At 38.0% G+C, this 24582-nt stretch overlaps 1 protein-coding gene and 1 pseudogene across 3 annotated transcripts in view; one reads left to right on the plus strand and one right to left on the minus strand.

Annotated features, from left to right (window-relative positions):
- FOXP2 (forkhead box P2) overlaps positions 1-24582 on the plus strand; it is a 689501-nt gene that overhangs the window by 340529 nt on the left and 324390 nt on the right. The window lies entirely within an intron of this gene.
- LOC308527301 (cysteine and glycine-rich protein 2-like) lies at positions 8370-8918 on the minus strand (annotated as a pseudogene). The gene has a single exon. The product of its transcript is annotated as a cysteine and glycine-rich protein 2-like (transcript).

Genomic DNA, 24582 nt, shown 5'->3' on the forward strand with positions numbered 1-24582 from the left:
TCTGTTCTCCCATGCAGTGAATTCCTTTTTATTTTTTTGATGGGTTCCTTTGTTGTGCAAAAGCTTTTCAATTTGATGCAGTCCCATTTATTTATTTTACCTTTTGTCCCCATTGCCTAGGACAGTGGTCGACAAACTCATTAGTCAACAGAGCCAACTATCAACAGTACAACGATTGAAATTTCTTTTGAGAGCCAAATTTTTTAAACTTAAACTATATAGGTAGGTACATTGTTATGAACTTAATTAGGGTACTCCTAATGCTTAGGAAGAGCCACACTCAAGGGGCCAAAAGTCGCATGTGGCTCGCGAGCCGCAGTTTGCCGACCACGGCTCTAGGAGACATATTGGCAAAAATATTGCCATGAAAGATGTGTGAAATTTTACTACCTCTGTTTTCTTCTAGGATTTTTAAGGTTTTGCAACTTACATTTAAGTCTTATATCCATTTGTAGTTTATTCTTGTGTATGGTATAAGTTCGTGGGCTAGTTTCATTTATTTTGCAATGTACCTGTCAAATTTTCCCAACAACATTTATTGAAAAGACTGCCTTTACTCCATTGTATGCTCTTGACTACTTTGTCAAATATTTATTGATCATATAGGTGGGTTGATATCTGGGCTCTTTGTTTGGTTTCATTGAGCTATATGCTTGTTCTTACGCCAGGAGCAGGCGGTTTTGATTACAGTGGCTTTGTAGTATAGTTTGATATGAGGTTTTGTGAAACTTTCCACTTTGTTCTTCTTTCTCAAGATATCTGAGGATATTCAGGGGATTTTTAGTACCATACAGATTTTTAAAATATTTGTTCTAAACCTGTGAAATGTAGTTTTGATTGCTAAGTATTAGATTCATTATTTCATTCTATAAGGGATACTCATATGTCATCAATAATTTTCACTTAAAGTATTTTGTTAGAAGTTTTTAACTCAAGTCTTTTCTTTTAAGAGGAATTTTGATTTAAAGTTAACTTTTAACCAACAGAATTATGCACAGTTGCATTAGCCATAGTACTTAATATATTTTTGAAGCTTGTTTTCCCCTTCAATTTCATAGTAGTTTCATTGTAAAGATGGCTGTGTTGAATTTCATGAAATTTTTTCTCATAACAAATTTGTTTGAGAAAATTTTACTTGAGAAAACAAAAATTACATTTCTCTTATGGATATATTGACAATTTTAGTTAATGTTTCTATCCTGGCAAGGTATACCTTTATTATAATCACTGACCAGTTACCGCACTTGGAAACCCATGTCGCTGATGAAGTAGAGGTGATGGGTTTCTTCCTAGGGCAGGCCATCAAGTATCTCTCTGTTATGTGGCATACCTTTCACCTTAGCCAGCTGGCCGGCAAATGTGCACAGCTGGTGACAAGGAGAACTTGGTGAGACTGTGTAGATGGATTGGTTCAAATTTATCACCATAGCTAGGAAAATAACCCCAAGCAATTGCCTCTCTAATGTACAACATATGGTTGTTTATATTCAATGGAATTGTAGCTATATAGTTTGTCATTACTCTTACTTACAGAAAATCTCACTTTTCTATAAAACTTTCCTGCTTTAGAATTTATTGGATTAAAATTTTGTAACTATATTTTACAAATATTTTACTTTTTCATATAATCTAATTCCCTTACAAGTATAATTTCATTGCTTCTTAGGACATTTTGGATTTGCAACAGTTTTATTTAGTTTTTAAGACCATGGGCAAAAATTGCATGAGCACTGATTATTTTGATGAAAATAAATCAGTCTGTGAAAAATATTAAACGAAGCACATAATCTTTGGCTAGTGCCATTCAGACATCCTTCCTCTGCATTTATTAGTATGATTTGGGTAAAATAGTACATCTAGTATTGTCTTGTTATTTGGAAGTCTGTGTGCCCTCACCAGCACAGATTAAATTAAGCCACTCACTACTTTCAGAAAGAACACTTAATGTTGAGTAAGCTTTCAAACTTAGTTTATTTTGCATATACTTAACATATGCTAATTACTCCCAACTAATCATGCTGTATCATGTAATTAATAAGAACATAGCTAGGATTCACCTTTAATTTTTTTTTTTTTAATCTGCAGGCTCTCATACAAAACAGAATTATGTGTATTTAAAATTGCAACTTAAAAAAACCTAATCTAACTTTTAAAAGCACTATATATTGTAGTTGGTCATCTTAGACATTTCATGAGACAACCTTAGCATAAGTGTGTGAATTCCATTTTTTAAAGAGTAGAGTTAATTTTATAGAGCAAAAATTTATTATTTTAGCTTAATTAATCCGCATACATTAGTATAATAACCAGTAGATTATGGAATGTACACTGTAAATTCCTGTTAGACTCAAAACGGCTCTTTTAAACCTATTCAGAGTTCTCATTCTAATACAAAGTGTAAAATATAAATGTTAAAACTGAGTACCGCTACTGATAACCAGGAAGTGGGAGAGCCAAGGCATATATAATTATCTGGCTTTACAGAAAGTAAAGCTCTGCGGTTTTCATTGTATAATTTTTTACATTGAAATGACTTCGTTGTTTAAAGAAGATTAATCTTTTTAGATCTCTAAAAGGCCATTTTCATACAACTAGGGTCTGACAATAGCCCTTTATAGAGATTTTGTTTTTTCAATCTAATTTTTACAATAAGCTAGAGCATAGTACGATTGATAGCAACCATCATGCAGATTTATTTTTTAATGTACTTTCAAAGTTTCCTATAGAAAGTACTTAGTACTTCCCATACCTGATTTTAAAAAAATACCACAAGTTCTACATTTACATTCTGTGGTTATTTGATGTGCCGAGAGAGAGAGAGAGAGAGAGAGAGAGAGAGAGAGAGAGAGAGAGAGGTTTAATTCTTCAGGATTGTTTTGTTGCTGTTTTGTTGTTGTTTGTGGTGGTGGTGATGTGGAAAATGAGGAATGTTTCCCACAATTCCTTTTTTTTATGAGTTTTAGGGATTTCCCAAACATCAATATGAATTTTGTCAGAGCACAGACACATTGACAATACAATATTTTAAAAATCTAATTACTTTCACCTGTTTAAATAAGGGAACTCCATGCTGGAAAATGTGTGCGAGCTGCCATAGAAGTAGTTGAACTCCTGCTCAAGGCAGATTTTCCGGGCATCTATTTTCCTTCCTTGAGGTGTTTATGTCCTTTTAGAATCTGTATGGATGTGGTCTATAGCCACAGATTTGTGATTAAATGACTGTGATAGGAGCTACTAAACAACAATAAGGCTTGGTAATAGCTGTTTGAGGTTTATTTCAAAAGGTTTTTGTCTAATCTCATTAGAATACCTATGTATACAAATATGTTATTTCTCAGTTGTGTGCTATAAACAGAGTAAATAATAGCTAATCATGAATGTACTAAAAAGGCACTTTTTTTCATTGTTTTTATTTTACAATGCATCATTAGTTCACCTAAACCTGAAAATATGAATTTCTTTTTATTTTTCTGGTTTTTTTTTTGTTTTACTTTTCTTTTAACTAAAAAGCATGCATATAGATGAATAGATATAGATATAAATATGGATATAGTTAGATTTAAAGAGAAGATGAATTCCACTGGTTTAATCAAATCAAAACAAAGAGAATAATTCCCTAATAATCTTGCAACACATCTGAATCAGCCTGTTATTTGGGAAGGTGAATGGAATGTGTAAGATAGAATTCCTCAGCATCAATAGTTACACATTTCAGCTGACAGAGTTTTAAGCTGTCACATACTTAACTTTCTTTTCCTGGCAACAATTATTTCATCATTAAATGAAGATAATGGTAATTTTGTTTTGTCTTAGATGCCATTTATAAGATATGTTATACATATTATTACCTCTCATTCTTATTAGATTATTTTTAGTAAAATTAGATTTTAGTTGATTCCGGGGAATTATACTACTGCCTTTAAAGCATTATTAGCATTTTGTTAAGATTGGTTATTAAGGAATTCAAATGACCAGGTCTGTTATTAAAATAGGCCAACAAATTCCACTTGCCTATTTTGATTTTTCTCTCTCTTTCAATATGTACAGAATGCACTTTGTGCACAGGCTAAATTACAATGTATGTGCATGCTTGTGTGTGTGTGTGTTCCGTATGAGATCTAAACAAACAGTTTTAGGTGATAGGATTACAAGTGTAATTCAGAAGTTTTAAACTCATATGCTTTTGAAAGCCAAGCAAATCACACAAATGAATAAAATATGCTATTGCCAACAAATTAGGAAGTGATGAAAACAGGCAGATTACAGGCCCATTCTAAAAGGTATTGAACTTTAATTGTTTTTAAATATCGTATGTGTTGTCAATATCAAGGCAAGCCCTTCAGAGGACTCAATTTGCTCTTCAGCACACCTGTGTGAGACTTCTAAAAATCCTCGCTTTAAAAAGGGGACACATGTAATACTTTCAACAATTAAGATTTATAAAACAATAAGAACATTGATTTAACAAATAAACACATAATATAGTCAGACAGAGATTCTCTGTGGTGGCTCCTCCAATCTGATACCTTTGCTTCCTGGAACATATCAGCATGGGTCAGTATAGTATTATCAGGTTACTGAATATTCCAAGCTTATTAATAGAGCTGTTCACTAGAAAACATATAGATTCTTAAAATTAGTGCTTTAGAACACATGCAGTTACATCTCCGCATCATCATAGGTCTTGACATTATTGAAATCTGCCTGTCTACTATTCTCTGATCTTCACTGATGCACTAACAATACTTGGCAATTCCATTACTCTACATCCCACATTTCCCTTCAAAAACTGTGGAACACCTGAAAACAAGTATATCTCTAAGAAGGATGACTAAACACACACTATAATACAATTGCCATTTATATAAATACACACATTATGTATGTAAAATTTTATAGTGATCTAGTGAAAATTAAATTCCTGTGGTGTGGCGGTGTACATTGCAAAATATCTGTGTTTTTCTTTTTTTAAATTAAGCATCACACTGAAATTAGTAAAATAGACACATTGTTTGGGCCTAAGGGCAAATACTATTTCAGTTTTTATAACTGTTAATAAAACAGCTGTCTGATTTTGAAATTTAAAGGGCGTGCTAATTATTTTCTTTAATTTTTAATTATAATTTTAATTGCAATGATACACTCACTAGTCTGAAGTGACTTCTGAAACCTAATCTATTTGAAGTATAAGTTTCTCTTTCTTCTATTTTGCTCGATCTCTCTGCCTTCCCCAACCCAGTCCCCAAGCCCCCCAACTCTGACATCTGTCAGCCTGTTCTCTATCTACGTCTGTATTTTGTTTGTTAGTTCATTCTGTTCATTAGATTCCACATATGAATGAAATCATATGGTATTTGTCTTTCTCTGACTGGCTTATTTTACTTAGCATAATACTCTCCAGATCCATCTATGCTGTCGAAAAGGTTAAGATTCCCTTCCTTTGTACAGCTGAATAGTATTCCATTGTGTATCACAGATTTTATCCACTCATCTACTGATGAACACTTGGGCCGCTTCCCAGTTTGGCCTATTATAAATAACGCTGCAATGAACACAGGGGTGCATATATTCTTTTAAAACACTGTTTCGGGATCTTAAGATAAATCCCCAGAAATGGGATCTCTGGGTCATAAGGCAGTTCCATTTTTAAATTTTGGAGGAAAATCCATACTGTTTTCCATAGTGGCTGCACCAGTCTGCATTCCCACCATCAGTGCATGAGGGTTCCCTTTTCTCCACATGCTTGCCCACTTTTGCTGTTTGTTGATTTATTGATCACAGCCATTCTGGCAGGTGTGCGGTGATATCTCAAGGTGGTTTTAATTTGCATTTTTCTGATGAGCATCTTTTCATAATGTCTCTTGGTAATCTGTATGTACTGTTTGGAGAAGTGTCTATTCAGGTCCTTTGCTCATTTTTTTTTAATTGAATTGTTGGATTTTTGGTGTTAAATTGTATAAGTTCTTTACAAATTTTGGATATTAACCCTTTATCAGATGTATCGGTGAATATATTATCCCATTCAGTGTGTTTTCTTTTCATTGTGTTGATGGTTTCCTTTGCTGTGCAAATACTTTTTAGTTTGATGTAGTCTCTTTTTTCTTCTTTTGATTCCCTTGCCTGAGGTGATATATCGGAAAAAAAATTGCTATGAGAAATGTCTGAGATTTTACTGCCTATGTTTTCTCCTAGGATTTATATGGTTTCAAGTTTAACATTTAAATCTTTAACCCATTTTGAATTTATTCTTGTGTATGGTGTACGAAGGTGGTCTAGTTTCATTTTTTTGCATGTATCTGTCGACTTATTGAATAGGCTATCTTTACCCATTATATGTGTTGCCTCCTTTGTCAAATATTAATTTATTATGAAGGCATGGGTTTATTTCTGGGCTCTCTATTCTGTTCCATTTATCTATATGTCTGTTTTTATGCTACTACCTTGTTGTTTTGAATACAATGGCCGTGTAGTATAATTTGGTATAAGGTAGCCTGATTTCTCCAACTTTGTGTTTCTTTCTGAAGATTGCTATTGCTATTTGAGGTCTTTTTTGGTTCCACGTAAAATTTTGGAATATTTCCCGGCCACTGTGGCTCAATGGTTGAGCCTCGACCTGTGAACCAGGAAGTCACAGTTCCATTTCAGGTCGGGGCACATGCCCAGGTTGTGGGCTGGATCCCCATATGGGGTGTGCAGGAGGCAGCCAATCAATGATTCTCTCTCATCATTGGTGTTTTTATCTTTCTAACCCTCTCCCTTACTCTCTGAAATAAATAAAATTATATTTAAAAATATTTGGAATATTTTGTTCTAGGTCTGTGAAGCACCATATCAGTTTCTTGATAGGAATTGCATTGAATCTATAGATTGCTTTGGGTAGTATGGACATTTTAATGGTGCTAAGTCTTCCTATCCATGAACACAGTATATGCTTCCAGTTATTTGTATCTTTTTCAATATCTTATAATTTTTTTAATATTGTTCATTTTCATTTTTGATTAAATTTATTCCTAGGCATTTTATTTGTCTTAGGCAACTATGAATGCGATTGTTTTCTTAGTTTCCCTCTCTGATAACTCATTATCTATATATATAAAAGGCTAATATGCTAAGTGTCTGACTGTCTGACCGGTCGCTATGACATGCAATGACCACCAGGGGGCAGATGCTCAACACGGGAGCTGCTGAGCTGCAGTGACTTGGCAGTGGCGGTTCTTGGGTGATGCATCCCAAAACCAGAGAGGAGGGAGCTCGATTCCTCATGGGGCCACACAATTCCACCTTCGGCCATGGGTTATGTTGTTGCTGGACATTGTCCGCCCCAAATCTAGTTTATTGCACACTTGCATTTGTGGTCCATATCCTGTATGACAGCAACTTTGCAGAATACCCTCTCGCACTCCAGGACCCCTCGGGGGATGTTGAAGAGCCAGTTTCAGCCCGATCCCCACAGGCCAGGCCAAGGGACCCCACCTGCCAGAGGGACCCCACTCACTCCGCATATGCCCTTCAAGCTATGGCACCACCCCAGGTGCTTCCAGCCAGGGAGGGACCTTGGGAGGTTGGCTCTAGGGCATGTCTGGCCTGTCTTGCCTAGTCCCTCCCTGCTGGCCACCTTTTAATTAATTTCCTTTCAATGTGCCAAATCCATGCACCCGCTCACTAGTTGGTGTATAAAAATGTCACCCATTTCTGAATAACAATTTTTTATCTAGCTATTTTGCTGAATTTATATATTATATCTAGTAGTTTTCTGGTGGAGTCTTTAGGTTGTTATTTTTTTTTCTTTTATTTTTCAAACTGAAGTTCTATTTAAAATGTAAAAGAAATCTTTTTTGAATATGCTGATGAATAAAGCAAAAGAATATAGTGTCCTCTTCCTACTAGTCAGCCAGCATACCCAAGTACAGGGGAATATACAGTACATACTGCTGGTAGAATTTCACTGTAGCTAGATTATTTGTGCCTAGATTATGTAGAGACTTGAGGCTCAGTGCAGGAAATTCATGCCTGGATGGGGTCCCTACGCCTGATCAGCAATCAGGGCCCATCAGGTTCCCTGCTTCCCTATCTCCCCTCCTCCTTCCCTCGCTGCCCACACACAGCCACCCACCCCCAGTTCCCCATCCCAGCCCAAGGCCTGGCCCAGATCTGGTGATCAGGACCTGTCAGCCGGGGGGAGGGACTGGGAGGTTGACTGGCAGGCCCCATCGGTGATTGGGGCCTACGGGCTGGGGGCAGCTCCTCCATTGAGGGTCTGCCCCCTGGTGGTCAGTGTGAGTCATAGCGACCAGTCGTTACAGTTGTTCCATCGTAAAGGTCACTCAGGCTTTTCTATAGATTCTCAGTGTGAGATCTCAGTTCTAGGTTTACACCTTTACTGAGCCATAGCCAAATCCCTGGGGCCCACAGTTCTTTGCACAGCATCCTTTACAATATATCTCACCTTCTTTCTCAGCCAGAGTTATTGATTCAAGATTCTTTCCACACTTGGCACACTGGAAACGGTTTTTGTGCCAGGGATTTCCTGCCCCAATTATGTTCTTAGCAGCATGCATGGAATCCCCACATCTGGAACTCTTCTCAGCACCTCTGTATTTTTGAGTCAATTCAGATGTGTTTGGATTTGTTGTAGGCCTGGGAGTTTAAACACTCTCTGGCTTGATGCCCAGCCTCTGGCCCTGGTCCATGTGGTGCATGCCAACCCCTGGCTGTAACCATAGTCTTTTGGCCCATACTTCTTTCCATAGCAGGATATGCAGTAGAACTCTTCATCATGAATTTCCACTGTTGTGCTATTTAATTTTTTCCTGCAAACCATGCACAGAAAGCAGCTTCTCCCATCACACTTCACCTCTTCCACATCAGTCAGGGCCTCCCCAGACCCCACACGTGTTTCCACTGCCCCAGACAGGCATTGAGTCAGAGGCAGGACCAAGCATCACAGGCAGGGCTAATGAAGTGGAGTTGGAGGGAAAGGTGGGAACTCTGGGATCATCTGCGAATAATGACAGTTTTACTTCCTCCTTCCCAATTTTGATGCCTTTTATTTCTTCTTCTTGTCTGATTGCTGTGGCTAGGACTTCCACTCCTATGTTGAATAAGAGCAGTGAAAGTGGACATCCCTGTCTTGTGCCTGATCTTAAGAGAATTGTTTTTAGTTTTTGCCCATTGAGTATGATGTTGGCTGTGGGTTTGTCATATATGGCCTTCATTACATTGAGACATGTTCCCTTTATTCCCACTTTACTGAGAGATCTTTACCATAAATGGGTGCTGGATTTTACCAAATACCTTTTCTGCATTTATTGATATGAGCATGTGGTTTTTATCTTTCATTTCGTTTATGTGATGTATCACATTTATTGATTTGTGTATATTGTTTCAACCTTGTATCCCCAGAATAAATCCCACTTGGTCATGGTGTATGATCTTTTAATACATTGCTAGATCTGGTTTGCTAATATTTTATTGAGGATTTTAGTATCTATGATCATCAGGGATATTGGCCTATAATTTAGTTTCTTTGTAGTATCTTTATTTGGTTTGAGGATTAGAATAATGCTGGCCTAGTAAAATGAGCTTGGAAATATTCCCTTCTCTTGAATTTTTTAGCTATAGTTTACAAATAGGTGCTATTTCTTCTTTGAATGTATGGTAAAATTCATCTGTGAATCCATCCAGTCCAGCACTTTAGTTTGCTGAGAGGTTTTGATTACTGCTTTAATTTTACTAGCTGCAATCTGTCTATTCAGATGATCTGATCTTTCCAATTCAGTTTTGGAAGATTTATGTTCCTGGAAATTTATCCATTTTTTTCCAGATTGTCCAAATTGTTGGCAAATAGTTGTTCATAATATATTCCTACAATCCTTTGTGTTTCTTTGATGTCAGTTTTATTTCTCCTTTTTCATTTCTGATTGTATTGATTTGGGTCCTCTCTCTTTTTCTCTTGATAAATCTGGTTAAAGATTTGTCAATTTTATATTAAAAAAAAAAAAAACAACAGCTGTTCATTTCATTGATCTTTGTATTGGTTTTCTTTAGACTGTATTTTGTTTATTTCTGTTCTATATTATTTCCTTCCTTCTACCCACTTTGGTCTTTCTTTATTTTATTTTTGAAGTTCCTTTAAGTGTAAAGTTAGATTTTTTACCTGAGATTTTTCTTGTGTTTTTTTTTTTTCTCAGATAGTCCTATAAAGCTATGAATTTCCCTCTTTAATGCTATGAAGGACTGCTTTCACCATGTCCCATATGTTTTGGGTTATTGTGCTTTCATTTTCATGTGTTTCAAGGTATGTTTTGATTCTTCTCTGATGTCATTGGTAACCCATTCGTTGTTTAGTAACGTGTTATTTAGCCTCCATGGCTTTGTGTATTTTTCAATGTTCCTCTTATAATTGATTTCTAGTGTCATACCATTATGTTCGGAGGAGATTCTTTTTTTATTTTTTATTTTAAATTTCTCTTTAGTTAAAAGTATTAAGATGTCCCCCTTTTTTCCCCATTGGCCCCTTCCTTCCCTTTTCCATCCTCTCCCCAGGCCTTCAACCCACTATTGTTTGTATCCATGGGCTACGAATATAGGAATAGAAGTTCTTTGGTTGATCTCTTCTCTCCCCTGCACCGTTCCCTCTAAGGGTCCTCCATCTGTTGCATGCCTCCATGTCTCTGCATCTATTTTGTCCGTTTATTTTGTTCATTAGATTCCACATATAAGTGAGACTATGTGATACTTGTCCTTCTCTGACTTACTTATTTCATTTAGCATAATGCCCCCTAGGTCCCTCCGCGCTGTCTCAAAGGGTTAGTGAACCTTCTCTTTTTTTTACAGCTGCAATATTCCATTGTATAAACGTACCGTAGTTTTTTGTGTTGTTGTTTTTTATCCACTCATCTCTTGATGGGCACTTGGGCTGTTTCCAAATAGCGCTGCTATGAACAATCCCTTCTGACCTGAAATATTTCTGTTGAGAAATCAGCTGACAGTTTTTTGGGAGCTCCCCTGTAGGAAACTAACTACCATTCTCTTGCAGCTTTTAAGATTCTCTTTGTCTTTAAACTTTCTCTTACTAATTATAATGTGATTTGGTGTGGGCCTCTTTGAGTCCATCTTGTTTGAGACCCTCTGTACTTCCTAGACATGTGTGTCTTTTTCCATTACCAGTCTAGTGAATATTTTTTGGTTATTAAGTCTTCAAATAGATTTGATTCCTAGCTCTCTCTCCTTTCCTTCTGGTACCCATAAGATGTAGATGTTGTTACACTTCATCTTGTCCCAAAGTTCCCTTAAATTATCCTCATTTTTAAATTCTTTTTTCTTTTTGCTGCTCTATTGGGAGTTTTTTCTACCTTTTCTTCCAAATCGCTGATTTGATTCTCTGCTTCATCCAATCTACTGTTTATTCCTTCCAGTGTTTTCTTCATTTCAGAAATAGTATTCTTCATTTCTGACTGATCTTTTTTTTTTGTTTCTATGTCCTTTTTCATGCTGTTGTGCATCTATAGAACCATTACTTTGAATTTTATATCTGATAAATTACTTGCCTCCATTTCATTTAGCTTTTTTCCTAGAGATGTCTGCTATTCTTTCACTTGGGACCTTTTTTATAATTGTCTTCTCATTTTGGATGCATCTTTGTGTTTGTTTCCATGTATGGCATAGTCCTGCTATGACTGCCATTCTTTGTGGGGTGGCCTTATGTAGAAGGTGTCCTGTGGGGTCCAGTGGTGCTGTTTCCTTGATCACTTGAGCTGTGTGCTCCAAGAATGTTCCTTGTGTGGGTTATGGGGGCCCTTCTGTTGTAAGTGAGTTTTGAATGCAATTGGGCATTGGTTTGTGGGATTTACCCTAAGGCTGGCTGACTCTGAGGCTTAGCCCTGACCATGAGGTGTGAGCTGCTATGGAGGTGCTGACCACATGAAGCAAAATTTTCCTCATTGGGGTTTGGTATCTGCCAAGATCTCCCCTTGAAGATGCCAGTTGTGAAGCTTATTGGATCCTGCTCTGATGTTGTCTGATGGGTGCGTTGGTTCTGGACCTCCTGGGAATTACTCTGGTGCAGGCCACATACGACGTTGACTGTGACTGGCCCTTGGCAACCTGTTTGGAGCAGTCTCTATGTGGCCTCTTCTCTAAGTTCTTGGTTATAAGACTTCCCTTCAGCTAGTCTTCACTTGGTTATCCATGATGATTGTTCTATAGTTTAGCTATAATTCCAATTTGGTCCTGGTAGGAAGTGAGTGTCGCTTCCATCTACTTCACTGCTGTCTTTGCTCTCCTCGTGGATATATTTTTTAAAGCATAGTATAAATTTCTAATTGAACTAAATTATATATGTTGGATAGTACTTCATGGCATATAGACTTCGATAACAAAATTGGGTACAACATGGAGAACACAAACTGGTAACCCTACTTTAAAATATAATATATATGCCTTTATTTTTGAAACTAAACAAATTTCTCCATAATTACAATCCTTTATCTAAATGAGAGTGCCATTTTGAGAGTATAGATAATTTTAGATAGTTTCTAATCACTGTGAAGAATAGCATCACAATTTTCATAGCTAATATGCAGGCCCAGTTTTGAAGTCCATTCTTATGATAGTGAGAGCCTCAGCCATGGCTCTCATCTTAAAGAAGGGCAGAAGAGTGAGTATAAAATTTCCTCTATTGTTTTAAGAAAACTTTAGTCTCTAAGGTTATTCATCAGGAGTCCTGAGTAGACTTTTCAGCGGTTCTAACTTGGCGGCTAGTGGATAGGAACACACATAGCATCAACAGTGGTCTGGGTAGCACTGTGCCAAAGTAAATTACGTACCAATGAACAGAACTTTGATGTGTGGCTTACTAGACTGCTCTAATAAATGTTTCAGTTATCTATTGCTGTGTAACAAACCATCCAGGAACTTAGTAGTAGCTTAAAATAACAACAATCATTTATTTTGCTTACACAGTACAGCTCTGGCAGGGCTCATCTGGAAAGCTGGTCTCTACTCTGGGTAGCTTTAGTAGGGGCTGCTAGATTGAACATGTAGGATCAAGCCACTTAAGATCGTTCACTCCAAGGCTGGCAAGTTGGTTCTGGCTGCTGGCTTGGAATTCAGCCAGGGCTGTCAGCTGAGTGCTTCAGTGCCTTTTAATGTGGGTTGCTTGGGCTTCCTCACAGCTTGACAACAAGTGGAAACTACAAAGCTATGATCTAGCCTCAGAAGGGCAAGAACATTACTTCTGTCATATTCTATTTGCCTAACAAGTCAATTAGGCCAATCTATTTTTAAGAGGAGGAGAACTCGATTTTATCTCACAAAGGGAGGGGTAGTTAAAAATGTTACCATCTTTAATCTACCAGAGCAAAGGCTGGGTGTGCAGGGGATTGTGGCATTGGTGCTCCTTGCCCAGTGGAGGGGTTATTCATATTCCAACAATCTTGCACATTCCACCTGAAGCAGGTTTCCTGATTGTAAATGACACCACATCTACCACCAACCTCTCACATATAGGTGGCATGTACCATGGTCAGGCAATATACTAAATGCTTTATAAACATTTTTAAATAGCATCCTTTTAATGGTTCTTTTAGGTAGATGGTAATATTGTCTGAGGCACAGAGAGGTTAATTTACGTGTACAAGATTCATAGCTAGTTGGTGGTAAATCTGAGGTTCAAATGCAGACTGTCTCACGCCACAGTTCATACTCTTAAGTTCTACACAGTATAATCTCATATGAGGTCACTCCTCCTTTGACAAGCAGGCAATCAAAATACTACTTAATCTGCTACACTGAAGAGGCCCCTATGAAATGACTTAATTGAATACAGCAATCTAATAACTAAGTTCCTTTTTTAAAAAAAAAAAAAATCACCTGTGAAAGCACTAGAGACCTGAAAGTGCCATAATCATGAAGTCCTGTGCTGAGACAGGGTGCAACTAAGATGTAGAAACGCAGTCCTGCAAAAGATGTCCCAGAAAGCAAGAGGATTTGGAGCACTGGGTGGGGGTGCTGATGTTGGTCATCAGCCAAGTCACTGAGAAGTGATAAGGGTGAAGTCAGACAAGCATTAACAAGAGTTGGGTCTGAAAGCTGAAACAGAAAAATAAGCCATTTACTCCCCAACTTCTCTAACACTTGCTGTTTGTCTAACAGGTGTGAGGTGGTATCTCATTGTAGTTTTGCTTTGCACTACCCTAATAGTTAGTGAAGTCCCTCATTCTGTGCTGATGGCAATGTAAACTAGTACAGCCACTATGGAAAATAGTATGGTGGTTCCTCAGAAAATTAAGGATAGAGTTACAGTATGACCCAGCAATCCTTCTTCTGGGTATCTACATGAAAAACTTGAAAACACTTATTTGCAAAGATATATGCACCTCTATGTCCATTGCAACATTATTCACAGTGGCCAAGAAATGGAGACAACCATGTTCTTTGATAGAGGACTAGATAAAGAAGATGTGGTACATATATGCAATGGAATACTACTCAGCCATAAGAAGAGATGAAATACTGCCATTTGTGACAACATGGATGGGCCTTGAGAACATTATGCTATCTGAAATAAGAAAAAGTTAAGAACCATATGATTTCAGTCAAATCCTAATAAAGAGAGAATATGATAATTGACCATCATGCTGTCACAAAGATGGCGGCACCCACAGCTAATAAGGAGGGAATATGCTAATTGCCTGCCACACCCTCAAAGATGGCAGTGCCCACAGCCACAAGATGGCCGGCAGGGGAGGGCAGTTGTGGGTGATCAGGCCAGCAGGGGAGGCCACTTAGGGGCGACTGGGCTGGCAGGGAGGGCAGTTGGGGGCGACCGGGCCTTCAGGGGAGCAGTTAGGTGTCGATCAGGCAGGCAAGGGAGTGGTTAAGAGGCAGCAGTCCTGGATTGTGAGAGGGATGTCTGACTGCCGGTTTAGGCCTGATCCAGTTTAAACCAACAGTTGGACATCTCTCGAGGGGCCCCAGATTGGAGAGAGTGCAGGCTGGGCTGAACCCCCCGCAGTGCATGAATTTTGTGCATCAGGCCTCTAGCATGGGATATAAAACTGAAACTGATAGACACAAACAATAGTATGGTGGTTACCAGAGGGAAGAGGGTGGAGACTAGTAAAGGAAAAAGGAGGGCAAATATTTGTATTTGGTGACTGAAGATGATCTGACTTTGGGTAGTGGGCACACAGTGCAATATACAGATCCAGTATTATAGAAATGTACACTTGAAACCTACATGATCTTATTAACCAATGTCACCCCAATCAATTTAATTTAAAAATTTAATAAAAGAAAATTTAATAAAAGAAAAGAAAAATAAACCAAAGAATGATTAGTGGATGTGAGGATTTCTGTTCTCTTGACTTTGTAAACGTCAACTATTCTCCTTTTCTAAATTCCTGGCTCTTGTAAAGCAGCCTGCACCCTTGAGGACTGCTAACCTGATGCTTATCTGCTCTGTGGATCTGTTGTTGCGAGGTCCCGCAATACTTCAGTTTGCCTATAGACTGAATATTTCTGCAGCACTGAAAGCTGACTGTTTCTACCAGCACCTTCTTGCTTTCCCCCCTCTGCTCAGAGTAAGCTGGGCTGGTTTGGGCACTGCTAAAAAAAAGTACATGGCGACATTAATAAATGGCCTGATGCTTCATGTAGTGTCTCTATCCACAATGATTGACATAATAGCCAAAAATTACCAATAAATTATTTTAATAATAGCTTATTATATCAAAAACTCATCAGAATAGGGTTTTTACACTTACGATTCTAATATATAGAATTTTATATCCTTTTGTTTAAACCCCCATCAACTGATTTCCAAGGCATTGTACAAAGTATTAAATTTTATTGTATTTATTACATATTTATTTTATTACACTGTTAATTGCTTCTCTTCTATATGTATATACTACTCTTTAATTATTTTTACATTTGTCCAAAAATCATATTCAAGAAGTTATATTTCTCTGCTCTTTTATATTAAAAATGCAAAAGTGTGTCCAAATGGAAAATATTTTGGCTTGAGAGCGTTAGTTTATTACAAATAAAAATACATGCTGTGAATACAGAAAAAGTGTTTAATGCTCATATTAAACCCAACTACACTAATTTTATTAACGATATTGAGTTGTACTTGTTCAAAACCCAAATGTTGGAAAATGAAATTGTCTTTTGTATTGTTGCTGCTTTGTGCTTTAGAGATTTGATTAAGTTTTGTCAGTCTCCTATGGTTTTTCTACTTTTGACTTTTCTTTATCACCTTATATTGACCCTTCAGATGTATTCTCATTAGGTGTACTTGTATGGTTCATTAACGGGTCCTTAGACAGACAGAGATCACAGGGGTAGGCAATGTCCAATCCTTTCCTGAAGTGAGGGAGCCGTGCCCCAATGGCTTTCGGGGCATTCACTTGTCATGCTGTTGGCTTTTGGCCAACAGAGATGAACAAATTAGCAGAGTGTACCTGTGTTGGCCCTGTTCCTAGTCTCATTTATGTAATTGATGTCTGGTGGCTTCATTATGGATCATTAACATATCAACGTGGTGCCTGAGCCTGGCAAAGTGCTGCTTGTTGTCAGGCCTTAGCAATTTACCATAACATGCAAAGCAAGAAGTCCTGGACCTTCCAACCGGAGTCATAGCAAAATCAAGATAGTAGCAGAGAAGGCCCAAATTCAGTGACTCTTAGAGTTCCTTTGTGTTTGAAATAGTTAATAACAAGTTTGGATTTTTGTTAGACTATTTTTCTATAATACAAAAGACATGTTTTGTAAATAACAATGCTCTATGTGGTTCTTTTAAATATTTTAAGTTCCTTCACATTCACTAGTTTAATTTTCATAGCTTTATGTCTAATTAATGTACATATTTGTTGGTACCTATGAGCAATGGTAATTTTGTCTAAATGTGACAGATTTTTAACCAAAGAAATTACATATTTGGAGATGGTTTTGATTTTAGGTAAATGATTTACTCTGAATTAACTGTCTCACATTGCTTGAGAAGAATTGTAGGTTGTTTTTATAGTCAATCTGAAATACAAGCTTGAAATTTTCTATTCTAGAGTTGTTCTTATAAAGTGTTATTAGATTATCAGTTGTTTAAGATGCAAAACAAAGGAGTGTTTTAAAGACACATATTCCTTATTCACTTAGTACTTCTAATTTAAGGTAGTTAATACAGACAAAGGTAATTGTCAACATTTACTACCATAAATAATAATAAAAAGAAATAAGAATTTTTAAAAAAGAAATAAGGATTACTTTAAGAAGTAAAATAAATATATTCAGATAAACTGTATTTGTTATAAAGGACATATGTTTTTAGAAGTGGAAAAGCAAACCCCAGCACAACCTGTGGACAAATGCCAACCATGACAGAGTGGCTTGTGACAACAAACAAACAACTCCGAAGGGAATGCTCTTTCAATCATTATCCTGCTTCCTTGGAAAAACATAAAGCTGGCAACCCAGTGCTGTTTCCAGCTTTCTTTTCTTCCTCTTCTTTCTGTTTTGTTTGTTTGTTTGTTTGTTTTAGAAAATTATAAGTTATTGAATTCACAATGCTGGTATATGCTAGTCAAAGTCTATACTCTTTTCTTGGTGCGCATTTTAGTTTTAGGCAACAATTAAGTCAGTGTTTAACTTTTTTTTCACTTGACATTTCACAATCTTCAAGAGAATAATCTAGAAAAAATAGTGATTCATAGTGTACCGTACTTTTGTATGCAAGGTAAATTTTGATGACAAAAACACTGTTAATATTTTCAGAACAAGCAATTTATAAATTTAAGGCAATAGATTATTTATTCAAACTTAATATGTTACACAAAGTTCTGATAAAATAGAAGCATTAAGACAGTCTCCTGGAATTAGTTGTAATATCATTTAATTTGTTGACATATTTTTAGGTTCCATAAAGTAAAACTTCATTATGTTTTCCTCAAGGATTTAAAACTAGAGGCCCAATGCATGAAATTCGATCAAGGGGCTCAGCCCTTGTAGCCACAGTGGCTTGCCTCCGCCCTTGCAGCCCCAGCTTCGTCTGGAAGGTCCTCTGGAAGGATGTCCGGAAGGTCGTTCAACTGTCTGGTCTAATTAGCATATTACGCTTTTATTATTATAGATTATTATTATAGATAATGTGTGATTTAAAGCAATGGCCATTTTCAAAGTCTTCGTTGTTTGTGTTCCTTAAGTGAATCAAGAAAAATGCATTAATATTTCTTTTTAGTCACAATGGGCAAAATGGTCAACTTAGAGTCTGTGAAGGACCCAAAGCATTTGATAAGGTTTGTGTTTTGAAGATGCTTGTGATTCAGTAGGAAGGGAAAAGGCATATATAGTGCTTCTATTAAGTGAAATTAAGGGATTCCAGTGGTCGCTCTTGGGACTCGTTTACTGTTTTGACTTTAGGTACTTTGTTTATCTCTCCTACTACACTGTGACGTCTTGGTTGTTGTTTTTTGTTGTTTGTTTCTTGTGTTTTGTGTGTACGTGTGTGTGTGTGTGTTTAACTTTCCAAATACTGTTTACTTCACTAAAACCTGGAGAGAAGGAAAAGGCATGTGACTGCCTGGGACCCAAGCCTAGGAGTGCACATTGGCAACCGCGACATTCAAGGCCGGGGTGCTGAGACCCAGCAGGCCCGTCACTACTGCTCCAACCAGAAGTGCCATCCGCTGCCCAAGGGACAAAGGTGGACGAAGGTCTCCATGACCAAGGCCTTACAGACGCTGAGGAGCATCAGCAGGAGGCGAGCTGGCCGGAAAGTGTGGTGTAGGTCTGAGCGTGATCTCATCCACACCTGGGCAAATGTGAGGATGCAAGGGACCAGACTAATTGCAATCAATGTTCATCTCGATGTATTTCCAGTCAAATTCAGTGCCCTGAGCCCCAACCCAGAGGGGAATGCAATGGGACATTATGAGATTTATGTTTAATAAGTAGTAAAATACTGGATAAGAATACTAGTCTTAGGCAGGAGTCAGTTGACAGAAGCAAGAGGGAAAAGGAGAGGAGAAAAATTTCCAGAACTTTTTGGGAATTCGAGGCCTCAGGCTATTTCTGAGAATTGTATACCAAGGACTCTTCTTATTGTAATTATTCAATAATTTTTAAAGATCTTTAATTTTTTATACAAAAATATGTACTTACAGTTAAAGTATTTGAAAAATACAGAAAAGTATAAAAATCACACATAATCATATCCCCCATGTCTTCTTCCAAATATGGTTTTGATTTTACATTTAACATGATTCAAGTAGATTGTGGACCACTTAACCATATGAGTAAAATCATTCTGAGGAGAAATTTTCCTAAATGTCTGTAACACATTATAGAAGTGTTTATTTTCACAGGTAGTTAATTTTATGCAAATTTAACCCCAAAAGTTATTTTGTGCAAAAAGTATGTGATCTTCAAATATTTTATTACAGCATTGGACATTTGGTTCATAAGTATTCTCTTCTCTTGAGGAAATTATATTCCATTTTCTCTCTGACATACCACACAGTAAAATGCTGATACAGTTTCATTGTAAGTAGGGACTATATAGTACAAGTCAATACTAAGTTGTTAAGAATTTCCTTCTTCTCCCAATGGTATACACATGATTGCAATAGGAAAATAGTTGGAAATCAGATTTAACCCTTTGTTCAGTTTTTCAAATAGGAATGAGGAGATTCGGGGCAATAAATCCATTTTTGACTACTTGTTGAACAATAAGATTTTGGCTAAGATGTAAGCACGCAAGAAAAGTTTGCAAAATTAATAGACACACATAACACTTTTACTGAATGAATAGAAGAAGCTTACAAACTTTCTAGATTTAATAAAATATTCACAGTAATAAAAGTTCTTATAAATTATTATAAAGCCACCTTTTCTTAAAATAACCCTAGCATGGTTTCTTAGGTGACAGACCCGGTAACCTAATTAATTTAAAATCCGTTTGTTGCCATCCTGCTGTTGAAAAACTAGATGGACAGACAGACAGAGACAGCGACATGGAGAGAAACACACAGGAACAGAAAAATAGAGCACGCTCAGAAAAACACAACATTCTGAAATTCAGATGGCTATCATCAATAAAGCAACAAAGGACAAGTGTTGGTGAGAATGTGGAGAAAACAAACCCTCATGCCCTGCTGGTGGGAATGCAGACTGGGGCAGCCACTGTGAAAAGCAGCATGGAGTTACTTCAAAAAATTAATAATGGAACTGCCTTAGGACCCAGTGTTTCCAGTTCTGGGAATTTATCCAAAGATACCCAAAAAATTAATTTGAAAGAAAATATATGCACCCCTATGTTCATTGCAGTGTTATTTGCAATAGCCAAGATTTGGAAACTGCCCAAGCATCCATCAGTAGATGAGTGGATAAAAAAGCTGTGGTACATTTACACAATGGAATATTACTCAGCTGGAAAAAAAAAGGAAATCTTACTTTTTCCAACAGCATGGATGTAAGCCAGTCAGACAAGTACCATATGATTTCACTCATATGAATCTAATGCACCAAATAAATTAACAAAATAGAAACAGATTCATAGATAGAGAACAGACTATCAGAGAGGATGGAGGTTTCAGAGCTGGGTGAAAAAGGTGAAGGGATTAAGACAATAATTTTCATAAACACAGAATACAGTATGGTGATTACGAGAGGGAAAAGGGGGTGAGGGAGGTAGGAGAAGGTAATGGAAGGAGACTTGACTTGGGGTGGTAAATACACAATATAACATACAGATGATGTGTTATAGAATTGTACACCTGAAAACTATATTCTTTTATTAACCATTGTCAACCCAATAAGTTAAAGAAAAAAGAAAAACATACCTGTCACAATAGGATTGCTTCTTCCCAACATTTTATTTTAACTTTATTTATTAAATTCACCTTAAGGTTTCAATCATGGAGTTCCCAATATTAAATGCTCATATTTTAATATATTTCTTGACAGGAAAAGGTGCAAGATGAATGCCCTTGATATACAAAGTCAGTTGAAACAAGGCTTGACAAAAGGTTTAAGTTTGACCATCAGTTATTCAAATCTCCTAGGTCATATTTATTTCACTTTAACTTCCTTGAAGAGCTTTCTTTTACCTATTAAGGCCGGTGTCCTTCCCACACTCTCACCAGATTTGTCAGATGGCCTCCATCACCCAGGGCTGAATTATAAAATGAGCCTCGCCATTAGGTCAGATGTGATCACACATTTTAATACTGTTATATTTCCGTTGAAATCGTTTTATATGACAGTTTGTGCCATCTGATAACATTATTCAATTGACAAGGAAGCTATTTCTCTTATTATTTCTCTTCTTAAGGGTTGCATATTTTAAAATCATAGACCTTCTTAGGAAGTAGTTTTGGAATGTGAAGCTTGCAGGAGAGCACGGTTTAAACTGAATGAGCCTGTTGTTTCCTTGTGACTTCTTTGAAGTTTTCCCAATTATGTAGGTCTTGCTATTTGTTTGTTGTAAGTCAGAATTGCTGCTACCAGCAGGAGTTCTGATAGTGGACTTCACAAATTTGGTAAAAACATAGTTAGAGACAAAGGAGATCAAGGTGACTTTTCTTGAATTCCATCATAGACATTAGCTTCTTATTTTTCTCCTTTGCAAACTTCTTAACAAGCTAATATTTAGATTTAGGGAATTTATAGCCAAGAAAAAAGTAGTAAGAAAGCAATTATTGGAAATGTTCTGAAGTATTAGATTCATCAAAGAAAAATAAATGGAAATTGTCGGTGATTATGTTAAGTTCATTTGCTTATAATCTTTAAGGTCAAATTTTGCCACGCAGCTTACAAGAATACATCAGTGAAATAAATAGAAATGTAAAATAAAAAGTCAGAACCTTGAATCTTATAAATGAGAGTAGAAAGTGAAGAGTGGTAAGAAATAATTATAGAGTGCTACAATAACTATTAAATTTGGGATGCAAATTTGTCTTAATCGAAATTTACCCTCTTTGTCTATGATCAGCTTTCTCTGAGTGATATAATAAACATTTTCCACCACATCACAGTTTTAGTGAACATGGTACTGCTTACCTAACCCTGCTTATCTTAGCACATCTTGATAGTATCCTTCCACAGTGCAACAAGGTAAAACTGATTTTATAACCGAACCAAACAGTAGGCCCATTTATGCTGTTTTCTAAGGAACAACCTTAGAATATTTGGAGGAATTAATGGATTGCTTTTTCTGAACAAGTTGCCAGATGAGACTTGAGCCCCAAACATGTGAAAGTTACCAGGACCTAGAGAACAGTTACATTGAGTTATTGACTTAATATAGATCCTATGCCTCAAAGATCAAATAAGAGGCAAACTTTAAGGTTGACAGCCTATTGTAAAAATTAAAGTACTAGTTAAGAATCTTTTTTTTCCCTTCTCTAAAAAAGAGTACCTATAAGCAAAGATAGGATTATTCACAGGAAACTACTTAAATAAGAAAGGGCATGTGAACAAATTACTGATCAATCCCTAATTGTGTTCAAATACCATATGGCAAGACAAAGATGATTGTAGCTTAAAGAAAGTTCAAAACAGACCACAGAATATCAAATGAGATTTAATCCATGAATAACTTATTCATTGCTGGTAAGGAAAGGGCTAAGAAATTCAGAGAAGAGTTAGTGACAATAAAGTTTTTTTGTGGAATAAATATTACAAAACATAATTATACAATATATACAAACAAAAAATTTAAAAATAGAGGGAAACATGTGGTATAGTTAACTTGAACAGTGTAGTCAATAATAAGTGAAAGAGATAAAAAATAATGGGCATTATCATATGAAGATGAAATGTAACAAAATTTATGAAGATGAATATCACACTCAAACAGTGCGAGCTGGGCAGGTTACACACTCCACAGAGAGGTGGTGCTCAGGAGCAGTGCCTGAATTTGATTGTGAGAATTACATAAAATTTAAATTGACAGCATTAAATAGGAGGAACTTGTATGCAGATATGTATAACCCATGGACACATACAATAGTGTGGTGAAGGCCTGGGGTGGTGGGAGTGGGGAGGACAGGGGTGGGCTGAGAGAGGTCAATGGGGGGGGAGGGCATATGTAATAATTTCAGCATTAAATATTTAAAAGTAAATAAGTAAATAAATAAATAAATAAATAAATAAATAGGATCATCGTAAATCTAGGCTTTACCATCTATATATGTCCATCTACATAAAACCCTAATGTGCAAATCGACCAAATGGCGGAACGACCAGTGTAACAACCAGCGAAACAACCGGTCACTATGATGTGCATTGACCACCAGGGGACAGATGCTCAACAGATGAGCTGCCCTGAGCCCACAGATCCCGACCGGTCATGGCGTTGAGGGGCAGGACCAGAGAGGGAGTGGCTCCAGATCAGCCAAGGTGGGTGTGAGCAGGGCCCCCCCAGTCACCCTGCAGATTGACCCACAGAGGGAGGCGACTGGCATTGGCAGGGGGCAGGGCCAGCGAGCGGGCAGCACGGGACCAACCAAGGTGGGTGCGAGCGGGGGCCCCTGATCGCCCCACCAGTTGCCCCACAGATCAGCCCTGATCACCAGCCAGGCCTAGGGACCCTACCCATGCATGAATTTCATGCACCGGACCTCTAGTCCTATATGATAAAGATATAATATGCAAATTAACCCTCACACCCTCACAAGATGGCTGCCTACAACCAGGCCAGCAGGGGGGTTAGTGAGGGACGACCAAATGACTGAACAAGGAGGCTGTGTGGAGTGATCAGGCCAGCGGGGGGGGGGGGGGGGGGGGGAGGGGGCGGCAGTAAGAGGGGACCAGGCCAGTGGAGAGGGGCAGTTAGGGGCGACCAGGCCAGGGTGGGGGGATGCAGTTGGGAGCAACCAGGCTGTCGGGGGGGGGGGGCAGTTGGGGGCAATTAGGCTGCCAGGGGTGGCAGTGAGGGGTGACTAGGTTGGTGGAGGGGCAGTTGGGGGTGACCAGGCCAGCAGAGGGGACAGTTAGGGGCCACCAGGCCAGCAGAGGGGACAGTTAGGGGCCACCAGGCCAGCAGAGGGGACAGTGGGGGGTGACCAGAATGGCAGGGGGGCAGTAAGGGGTGACCAGGCCAGTGGGGGGGTCAGTTAGGAGTGACCAGGACAGCAAGGAGGGGGCAGTTGGGGGCGACCTTCCTGGCAGCGGGGGGCAGGTAGGGGCAACCAGACAGGCAGGCAGGTGAGTGATTAGGAGCCAGCAGTCCAGGATTGTGAGAGGGAAGTCCAACTGGCAGTCTGACACCCCCCAAGGGGTCCCAAATTTCATGTACCAGGCCTCTAGTCCTATCTAATAATAGAGAAACATGGTAATTAACTGTAACTTCGCTACCCTTCCCATTGGCTAATCAGGGCAATATGTAAATTAACTACCAACCAAGAAGGCAGCCGGCAGCCAGGCAGCTGAAGCGAACAGGAGGCTTGCTTGCTCCAGTGATGGAGGAAGCCAAGGTTCCCTGCCTGCCCTGCCGGCCTCTGAGCTGCACTCTAAGAAACAATGTTGCAAATATAGAAGCTAAACAAACCCCAGAAACCCGCTTTCAGCCAACTGGCAGCT

The sequence above is a fragment of the Myotis nattereri genome, assembly GCF_964212035.1.
Source record: "Myotis nattereri genome assembly, chromosome: 11".
Classification (NCBI taxonomy): domain Eukaryota; kingdom Metazoa; phylum Chordata; class Mammalia; order Chiroptera; family Vespertilionidae; genus Myotis; species Myotis nattereri.